Genomic DNA, 8,694 nt, shown 5'->3' on the forward strand with positions numbered 1-8,694 from the left:
CCAGCCCTACATGGGATGCAAACGTGTCTAATCTGTTGAAGATGAACCTCCTGTCAAGCCCGTTTGTTTGCTTTAAGGTGGTTGATCATATCCATCAGGCTGGTGATCTTTAGACAGTCTCAAGTCTTTCCTTGGAAAAAAAAAGGGAAGCAACATTTCATCTACTTGAAAAATGAGTAGTTCTTGCTGCCGAAACTATCGAACTCGTCTGTTGTTGCCCATTCTTCGCTATTGACTTGTTAGTGAAAGGATGCTTACTTTTCGTCGTGAGCGCAAGAATGCTGCGTCTCCTTTAGTTATGACAAACTTCTAGCCAGATTTGACGCCCATAACAAGTCTGCTGAAAAGTCCAAGTTCGAAGCTACCATGAATGCGCAAGCTAGGCTACTTGGACTGCTCAAATGAAAATGATCTCTTCTATGCCATTGGAAATGAAGACATCGAAAGAGTTGAAGAGCAAGCGGTCGAAAAGACGGTGGCTGAAAGGTTGCAGCAGGATGAGGTAGTGGCGAACATCGCGATCAGTGGAGTTCTTTGAGCGTGGTGATCGCGGACGTCGAAGAGGTTGTAAACCAGGGATCTCTGCGCTTCTCAAAGTAGATGAATACTCCTTTATTTCTTTTCAACTTTTGTAGTTTGTTTTCTTGTGTAGAATAATTGATCTTATCGACCATCTTTTTAGTTGAACTTGGCGGTTAGTTAGCTTGCTTTGGAAATTTGTTTTTTCAACTTCAATTTGCGTGTTGACACTGTTGATTGAGTAATTAGCTTGATATCTTGATTGTACATCTCTCTTAGAAATTTATAAGTGTCAAGTCTCTCTAAGGGACTCGGCTCTGTTTTCTCGGTGCGGCATGTTTGGCCTATGTCGAGACATACTCGATAAAGCGCCCGTTTGACCTATGTCCGGAGACATGTCAATGAGTGTAACTGTTTGGCCTCGTTAGAAACGTGTCATGAGTGTTGCCCGTTTGGCCTCGTGCGAGACTTGTCGATAAGTGTGGCCTGCGTTTGGCCTACGCCAGGAGACATATCGATAAGTGTGGCCCGCTTGGCCTACGCCGGAGATGTGTCGATGAGTGTGGTCCGTTTAGCCCATGTCGCCTACGGAGATATGTCGATAAGTGTGGCCCATTTGGCCTCGTCCGGAGGACGTGTCGGCGAGTGTGGCTGCTTGGCCTACATCCAGACGTGTCGATGAGTGTAGCTTGTTTGGCCCATCGAGACATGTCATAGTATGCACGTTTAGCCCACGTCCAGGAGGCGTGTCGATAGAGTGTGGCCCTTTGGCCCTACGTGTCGGAGGCGTGTCGATGAGTGTGGCCCGCTTAGCGACGTCGGCCTCGTGCGGGGACATGCGATAAGTGTGGCCCATTTGGCCTCGCCCGGAAGGCGTCGTCGATGAGTGTGGCTTGTTTGGCCCCGTGCGAGACGTGTCATGGATATGCACGTTTGGCCACGTCGAGAAGTGTCGATGAGTTTGGCCCTGGCCTCGTGCGAGACGTGTCAATGAGAGTGGCTCGTTTAGCCTCGTCGAGCGTAGATGAGTGTGGCGCTTTGGCCTACATCGGAGAAGTGTCGATGAGAGTGGCCCGTTTGGCCTACGTTCAGAGCGTGTCGATGAGAGTGGCTCATTTGGCCTACGTCTAGAGACGTGTCGATTGCATTTGTGAACATTCCATTAGAAAGAAAAGCTCGAACTTATATTGATGTATGTGTGACTACATTGCTTTATTGAACAAAAAATATGAGTTGCAAAGGTAACATCAAAGTAACTTGTCTTCAATGAAGGTGAGAGGCTGGCACTGCTTGAGCCGAGCTAATAGGCGAGGAGCTCCGTGGATAGTACCTCGGGTGATGGGCATTCTGTTGTCTTGGAACTTCCTTCCCTTAAAGATGATGTCGGGATCGTCTTTTATGGTAGGTAACAGGTGTGATTTGGGAGACACTGCTCTTGTCGCTTGCATGATCTTTCTCTTATGCTCCTCAGTGGTCAGCTCGAGCTCTTAGAGTCGGCTAGGATCGTCGTCTGTATGACTTTTTCATGGAGGTTCGTTGGCAGTTGCGTCACATTTTGATTTGTCGATAACCCCATTGGGATGAATTCCGTGCAATGGTCATCTTGACCAGTTCTTGAGGTGCTTTTTCTAGGCAAAGCAATCATTTGTGTAATGACCATGCCCTTCATGGAATTCGTAGTATCTACTAGTATCCTTCTTGGCTGGGTTTCCCTTCAAAGGCGACGGTTTCTTCAACCAAGGCATGTTCTTTACTTGGGCTAGGATCTGCTGTATCGGAATAGTAAACTTGGTGTAGCTCTCTGCTGTTAGAGCACCTCCCTGAGGCTGTAATCCGCATTTGCCTCTATCTTTGTCTTTTATCATGTCGTTTCTTTGGCTTGCCTGCTCAACCGGTTGATCAGTTTGCTTGGCAGCTTTCTTTGCGGCAGTCCGATCATCGTCCGAAGTGCATAGCGCTCTTACATGCGAAGACTTCTACTAGTGTTTGGTAGGAGAGATGCTCAACTGCAATACAACTTCGCACTCAATTGGCAAGTCCCTATTGAAGGTCGATGACGCAATTCGATCGTCACATCAATGATGTTTTGCCTTTCCCTTTAAATCTCTTGATGTAATCTCGGAGATATTCATTGTACTTCTTGTGCAGGCTGAACAGGTAGTCTGGGTTCTTCTTGAAAATCCGGTAAGAAATGTATTCTTTGGTGAAGACATAAGCTAGCTCATTGAAGCTGCTGATCGACCCGGATGGCAGGATGTGGAACCAGTCTTGGGCTACTCCTAGCAAGGTCATTGCAAACACCTTGCACATCAGCGCATTATTAGCCTTGTAGAAGATCATAATACTTTTGAAGTGCTTTAGATGGCTCTCGGGATCGGAATCCCCTTTGATGTGTGTGAACAAGGGTGTTGAGAATCGATTTGGAGGCGCAGCCTGCTCGAATTCGACAGTGAAGGGCGTAGAGTTTACTTGGTCTATCTCCTTACGTAGTACATCTTTGAAATTTTCGCCAGTCTTCAAGTCTCGAAGTCGGTAATTCACAAGCTTCTCCACATCTTCCGCACACATTGCTGGTCGGTCTTGTTGGCAACCTTCACGATTTGTGTGATGCTGATTGACCTCCTCGTTGGTCTGCGAGGATCGACCTTCTCGCATGCGCTGCCTAGGCGGTGTGTTGGTAGACTGCGCTTGCGAAGGATTTTCTATAGCATGTCGACCACAGGGGCACTGGCCTTTCCTCATGCTTAGCCTCATTGGAGGTTATCGATTGACCACCACCAGGGGGCCTAGCCTTTTGTGAATGTTCCTCTGTGAGTGGACAACGACGCATTTCTTCACGATCCTCGTTGCGATGGTTGTCTAGTTGACCTCCCTGGGGGCCTAGCCTTTGATGTACATTTCCTGCTGGCCTAAGGCGGCGCGGATGTCAAGTCGTGGGCCTAGCCTTTCGCGCACGTTGTTCCTTAAACTCAATCTGCTTTAAGTGTAGCTTGCAGATGCTTGCGACATGTCGGCGAGGTGATCACGTTGTTGTCCCTGCCTGCGCTCACTCACCCTTGACCTGCTTGGTACCCGTCGAGTTGCCTACCGGTTCATTCGTCCATCTTCTCTCTTCACCCAATTGTCCAAGGCCAAGGTTTTGAGCCAAGCTTATTTGGTTGAGGAGTTTCCTCATCAGATTACTTCGTCCATTCTACGGCTGAGGCTAGCTGTCTTAGTGAGGTTTGCTTGACTTTGTGGATCGGGATGAGAGAAGTGTGTGGAGCCCAATTGCACACGGGCTAGGTTTCATTGGAGGTGTATGTAGGAGCGTGCGTCTAGCTTGGAGGCAATAGAGGCAGCGAAGTTGCTCAAGCTGGGCCTAAGTCAGTAGGTGGTAACAAGCCCACCTTGATGGGAGGTTCCACCATGTTCGGCAGCGGTGGCCGGTGCGATGGTGAGAGGTGGTGGTGCCACCATGGCGATGGCTGGACCATGGGTGGAGTGGCTTTGGGCTGTCAGCGGATTTAGCCATTGCGTTTGCCTCTCATCTTCTTGCTTCCAACCATGGTTGTTTGGAAGGCTTGATGGAAAGTAGGAGAGAGCGGATTCCTTGGCCTGCGTTAGTATACTCTCGTGCTCTCAGTAAAGCACCAATTTGTGTAAGCAAATTTCCCCGATATGATCGACTAAGATTCCCCTTCCTTCTTCGCCGCCTTTTTCTCCTACAAAATAGAATAAATAAGAGGACCACGCCCGGGGGGTGTTGGCCAAAGGCCTTCCGATGTCTAAATTAGTTCAAGATTTTATAAGAAAAACACTAGCTAATTAGGGTATGGAGATGTGTTTATGGTGTAAACCGGGAGGCTGGAGTCTTATGTAAGAGAGAGAGAGAGAGAGAGAGAGAGGAGGTGGCTGGTTTGGAGAATTTTCTGCAGAGTTTCAGTAGGAATTTTAGACGTACCTCAACCCTTGTGCGTGGTCATCCTTTTATAGTGGTCTCAGAGGGTTAGGGTTTGGAGAAAAATAATCCTTGTTAGGAAATTATTTTTCTGATTTTAGGAGATTTAAATCAATTAGGGATTTAATGTGAATCAAATCCCTAATCAAGGCAAGAATCCCCAAATCAAATATTCCCCAAATGGAAAGAAATATTTGACCTAGGGTTTGCTTAAAATTAGGTTCCCACACATAACATATCATTCATTCATCATGGAACGTTGTGGAAGCTTTGCTTGTGAGGAAGATCAACCTGCATGAATTGATGTTCATCCAAGAGAAAGTGAAGAGGACGTGTTCGTACAAGACAAGAGTATTTGATCAATCTTCTTTTGTGGTATAAGAAAGAATCAATTGAGTCTTGTATATGTCCTTAAGTTTTTAGTGAAATTGGCTGTGTGCCTTGAGGTTTTTCTCTTCTATGTGGAGTGTTTTTTCCTCATGCGAGATTTCGTACAAATACGTTATCTTCGTTTATTTTTCTCAGTTTGTTGTGTTTGGATTTTTGCTGTGTAGTACAAGGGTTGAATCACATATCAATTCCGCATATTGCATTTTAACATTGATCCATCTAGGTTTACAATTACATAATGCATGACAACAAGTTTGAAACTTTGAAGGAAATTTCATCTCTTCGCCGCCTCAAAATATCATGGGCGGTGGTTTCTCCAGAGTTGAAAGAAAAGATTTCCCTCCAGTCCTGGGATTTCTCATTCCCACTGGATGTAGAAAAATTGGATCTTCAAGGCATCCCTCTGAAAGAAGTACCATCATGGCTGAACCCGAGGCAACTGAAAATTTTAAAGAAGCTCTATATAAGAGGCTGCGAACTTTGCAAACTGGACCACGCAGGGGAGGAGACTGTCACTGAGTGTAAGTGGAGGGTGGAAATCTTGCGTCTCAAGTACTTGAGTAATATGAAAATAGAACTTCCAAAGGTGGAGGATCAGTTTCCTCATCTGTTGTACTTGGAGAAAGTCAAATGTCATGAGATTGAAAGGGACACGTTTGAGAAAGACATATTTTGGAGCAAATCTCAAGGTCAGAAATTAAGCAAGTTAACGACACGATAAAGTTAGTCCTCTGTATCTCGTTCATGTCTGCAGCATGTTATAATTAACTGCATGCCCTATTGTTATTGTATGCATACATCAATCCCTCTGCAATATGCAAGAACAAAGGAGTTTTCCAACCCCACTCTCCTTTTCTTAAATAATTAAATTCATATGCGGCTTTTATTTTTATTGTGAAATTTAAGCAAACAAAAGTTTTACAACCTCAAATCTAGTCCCCCTCTTTATACAGCTACTGATAAATGTAGCAGGGCTTAGTCAAGGTGCAATGATTTGGCATCACAATAAAAGCAATCCAACTGTGCCTTGCCGGGGGACCAAGAAACACACATTCATTTGGCTTCAATTGTATTCGTTTGTAAGGTTCTTGTTTATGAGTGAAGAATAATTCTCTAACGTCGTGGTAGTGCGATTGAGTTATTAAAAAGAATAATTCTCTAACCACCATTCTCTTTAGAGAGAAGGTTGCTAGCATGGTTAAAATATTATATTTGCTTGTGGGAATTTTCTATGTATTCCTCTTGCTGTAGGAGGTTATATTTATATAATACAACAAAGCCTTAGTGGCATTGAGGAAGCTCAGACATTTGTATGCATCAGAGTGTTATTTTCTACAAGGCATGCCAAGAGGGCTTGACAAACTCTCTTCTTTCCAAGTTCTCAATTTTTTCATAACTTGGAAAAATAATTCTGTTAGCTTGTGACTAGCTATTTGTCATCTTGTGAAACACAAGTTCCTGTCCCCTTGTTTTAGGGAAAGTTTGTCTCCTTGTTCTAGGGATGTTCGTCTTAGGGATCCTTGTCTCCTAGTTTGTAATTATAAATGTGTTGTAAGTAATACAAAGCATGAAGAAGAGGAAATAAGAAAACCCACGGGAAGTTCTCATTCTCCCTATTTTCCACTTGTTTTCTCTATATTTTCCAGACTTTGACAAATTCCTCTGCACTCAGTGACCTTGCCAAGCTGAAGAAACTAAAGGCCTCAGTATACGCATATATATGAGGAAGGATGCTGTAATTCTTGACAGAGAGTTTGGAGCTTTGGAACATTTTTCATCTCTTCGCCCACCCCAAAATATAATGGAGACTGGCTCTAAAGTTGAAAGCATTTAGTGCCTTCTGGTTCTTGAAATTCTCCTTGCCGCCCGATTTGGAAAATTTGGTTCTTCAAGGTATCCCTCTGGCTCTTGTGCTCGATCAATATTGTACATGGTCATACACTCATAATCATATTTTAAACATTCACGAGAACTAGTATCAACATACAATAATATACATTAATTCATCGGAGGAATTTACCTCCAAACGTACGTAATTACTGCTAATTTTACAACACTGACTATTACAGTGAATACATTATATATAGTGACTTCTCAGGTTTCTGTTTCAGGACCAGAGGAGTTTTCTAACCCACCCTTCTCTAGTACGATCGTATAAATGGGTATCCAGAAACTAATAAAATGGAGCACTACGTACAGTACTATTTTATTTCATCCCCAAATGCTCTCAGGGACATGAGGACAGGGTAACCCATCCTTGGATAGCACACACACCAAAAGGGAGGGTAACCCATCCTCGGATAGCACAAACGACCCATCTCTCATTTCACAACTTAACTGTATTTCGAATAGATTCAGTTTTTTTTTAGTTAATATTTTGTGTTGGGGGCGATAGGCTTCAAGTTGCTGCCAATATAAACCACAAAATGCTGAATCTTCAAAATGTCAATTCCTTTTAAGTTTGTATTGGTTGGTTGGAGGCTTCATTTTGATTGTGTTTGTTTGGTTGTTTTGGCATCATGCCATGTTTTCTAAAATTAATTGAGCATAATTTACAAAGATAAAAATGTACAAAGAATGCTTTTGACATTTCTAAAATCAAATGCTGCTTTGTTTCAAATTTATTAGGCAGAATTGGTGGGTATACTTATGCTTGTCTCCATCATATGACATGGAACAACTCTCATGTAGTAGGGGATGAAAAAACATTTGCCACTAATTTTGGTAAATGACTAGATTTCTTTTCATACAGGAAGGACGGGAATTATAAACCAACGGTAATCGCATGCTTCATACAAGCAATATATTTTCTTGAACTCGACAGACAAGAGAATAGAGATGAAGCAAATGCTCTAGCTCCTAAGTGGTGGATACCCTTTAAGTATAAACTATCCTAAACCTTAATCGATGAAAGAGATGGATCCATATTTGGGGCAATTTTGGAATGGGATCGATCTGCAGCACTTTCTGACTTTGTACTCATCATACCAAGCGGGGCACCAAAGGCAGTTCTAGGAACATTGCTCAAAGGCCCAACTATGCGAAGGGATATTGAAGACGACCTTTGTTTTCTTGCTTGGGAGAGCTTAAAGGGTTCTGTTAGGTTCAAAGCAGCTATGGAGGCTCTGAAATCAGTTGCTGAAAGGTATGGAAGCACTAATGTATGTATTGCGGGACATTCATTGGGGGCAGGATTTGCTCTCCAAGTGAGAAAAGCACATTAGCGAAAGAGGGATGTATGTGTAAACTCATTTGTTCAATCCGCCTTCTGTTTCGCTAGCAATGCTTCAGAAATATCGGAGAGAAAGCAGGATTTGCTTGGAAGAGATTTAAGTCAATGCTCCCTTTGAGAAGTGGAGCTCAGGTCAGCAGTGAAGAAGGGGATAGGACTTCTGGTTTTGGATTGAAGAATTGGATGCCAAATTTTTCGGGTTTGAAGAATCCTGGTATGGGTTTGGGAAAATGGGTTCCTCATTTGTATGTAAATAACAGTGACTACATATGCTGTTCTTATACTGAGCATGATGGAGCAGAAGTAAACAATGCTAACAAGGAGAATGTGCGTCCAACAAATGGTCAAGTAGCAGCAAAGCTGTTTGTGATGTCAAAGGGAAACCAGAAGTTTTCGGAGGCTCACCGTTTAGAGCAATGGTGGTCTGATGATTTGGAACTTCAACTGGCTATGCATAACAGTAAGCTCATTAGCAGGCAGCTGAAATCCTTGTATAGCCTTCCAGCTCCACAACAAACACTTGCTAGATAACAAAGGCCCTCTTGTTTTCTTTCTTTCTTAAATAACTCGTTTTCGACTTGGGCCTTCCATACTGTCATGTTTTTATACTTTG

General features: G+C 43.5%; 1 pseudogene; it reads left to right on the forward strand.

Moving 5' to 3' along the window:
- The first annotated feature begins 4,702 nt into the window (after nt 1-4,702).
- LOC148918278 (GDSL esterase/lipase At4g10955-like) lies at nt 4,703-8,658 on the forward strand (annotated as a pseudogene).
- The last annotated feature ends 36 nt before the right edge of the window (nt 8,659-8,694 follow it).

Source organism: Prunus mume, linkage group LG4 (genome assembly GCF_029339155.1).
Source record: "Prunus mume cultivar Tortuosa linkage group LG4, ASM2933915v1, whole genome shotgun sequence".
Taxonomy (NCBI): Eukaryota; Viridiplantae; Streptophyta; class Magnoliopsida; order Rosales; family Rosaceae; genus Prunus; species Prunus mume.